Raw genomic sequence first — 2,083 nt, 5'->3', positions numbered from 1 at the left:
ACTAATAGTTACTAAGCCTATGGTGTGAACTTTACAGCCCACTTCAAGAGCTTATGAACGACCAAAGGCAACATGGCCAGAATATATTCATAGATTTGTGTCTCACCCGCTCCATTTGCTCAAAAGTGGTGGTGGAGACAATGGTAGCAGGAGCTTCTTCTATGATCTTTTGGTGGCGGTGCTGGATGGAACAGTCTCTGCCGAACAGAGAGATAGCGTTATCGTACTGGTCAGCCAGGATCTGCACCTCCAGGTGACGCGCATGTTCAGCTAGCTGCATGATGAAAATGGGTGAACCTGGCACCTCAGCCTGCACCTGTAGCGAAGAACAAACACACCGTAGTACTGTGTAATGAATCCGAAACTGTAACTACACAAAATAATGAAGTCATATCAAAGTTAAGCACTGTGTACCTGTCTGAAAAAGCTAGGAAAGTCTTCTAGGAAAGGCCCTCGTCCACATCTTTAACACTAGGAAAGGAAAGGCCCTCGTCCACATCTTTAACACAGCCCTGCACAAAAAGTTCAGGTGGAACACTGATCACACAGTCATGTCTTTGTTCTTCTTCCGTCCATTCAACCCTCAGACCTGAAAAAAGACAAAGAGGGACGAAGACATCACAATGACCCAAGCAACAGCTCATGTCATGAACAGTATCTCTCACCGGTTCCGCTCCAGGGCAGGGTGAGGATGTCTGCGCTCTGAGCTACAATGGAAGATGCCACCTTGTCTCCTAATGCCCACATGGCTTTACTGGAAGGTCCTGAAAAAGACAACTCCATCAACCCTCTTTGACCTCAACTAACAAGGCTAAGCTGTCTAAACAGGTTATATATAATGAGATGAAATACCTAGGAAATATATCCCTGATTTATGGAGAAGCTCTGGTAGTTTGAGGTTCTCAGAAGCATTACCCCATCCAGCCCAAACGGCCTTATAAGCGAAGCCCATTATTAGTAATGATGGAAAATACACATCTATAAGACAGATATTGGACATGCCGTACCTGCACTGGAATCCTTTTGGCTATATCTATAATCATCTCAACATTGTCATAGTTGTTGTTATTCGGGCCCCCAGAGATTGGCACATAGTGATCAGCCATTTTAATGTATTCTGGAGAAGAACACAGTGAAATTTAGACAATTTCTAAAATAAATCAGAATTGAAAATGAATGTCCAGAACCAATTATTTATGAAATAAAGTAAAACAAGATAAAATTAAATAATAAAAAAATAAAAGATTAAATAAAATAAAATGTTATATAATATAAAATATGCACACAAAAATAAAATTGCAACAAAAGTGTTGCAGGTTGAACAATAATTTTCTTGTCTGTTAACCTGCATTGGCTTTCAAGTCTTCAGGTGTGACCATCACCACAAAGCGAATGATTCTCTCATTACGGAACATTTCATAGGACCAGCGTCGAATTGAACGCATGCATTTAACTGCAGCAATGCCATTGTTAGCAATCAGCACCTAACATGAGAGAGATGAGAGAGATTACATGAGCAAACATATATTAAAACCTTTTTTACAGTTCCTGTATGTGAAACACACTCAAAGGCACAACTTCAACCTTGTCTATAATGTGGTTTCCCCCAAAGCGAGTGACAAACTCAGCTGGGGAGGCAACAGTGAAATCTCTGTGCACGTCCATCTTCCTGTGTTCTTTGCCCCTTTTCAGCAGGTGGGGGCCTGACATGCTAGACCTACAGACAAAAAATATCATTTTAATTATTTGAACATTTGCAATTAATTTTTAAAAGTAAGCTGGTTATGGCTCCAATAATGAACTACTTGCTGTAACAGAAAAGTTTTATGTAAGCCTTGATGAGAAACATCAACAAAGCACCATTTTAGCCAATATACGCATATTCAGTCATCAAACATTACAAAAACAAACATACGAGGTAAGAATCCAACAAATCAGCACGACTTCTAGAAGTCAACTTGATCGGTCCGTGTGAAAAGTTTTTCCTCTACTGATCTGGCGTCTGTACTCTCCACCTCTGTCCAAGTGTGCAATAATATAAATGCTCCCACAAGCAAATCAGCCAATCACAGCTTAATGTGTT

The 2,083-nt window shown here is 40.4% G+C and overlaps 1 pseudogene; it reads right to left on the bottom strand.

Annotated features, from left to right (window-relative positions):
• LOC107595957 (acetyl-CoA carboxylase 2-like) overlaps nucleotides 1–2,083 on the bottom strand; it is a 12,717-nt pseudogene that overhangs the window by 5,112 nt on the left and 5,522 nt on the right.

The sequence above is a fragment of the Sinocyclocheilus grahami genome, unplaced genomic scaffold, assembly GCF_001515645.1.
Source record: "Sinocyclocheilus grahami isolate Dianchi unplaced genomic scaffold, SAMN03320097.WGS_v1.1 scaffold211.1, whole genome shotgun sequence".
Lineage (NCBI taxonomy): Eukaryota > Metazoa > Chordata > Actinopteri > Cypriniformes > Cyprinidae > Sinocyclocheilus > Sinocyclocheilus grahami.
The sequence above is the reverse complement of the archived record's forward strand: the minus strand, read 5'-3'. Positions and strand labels throughout refer to the sequence as shown.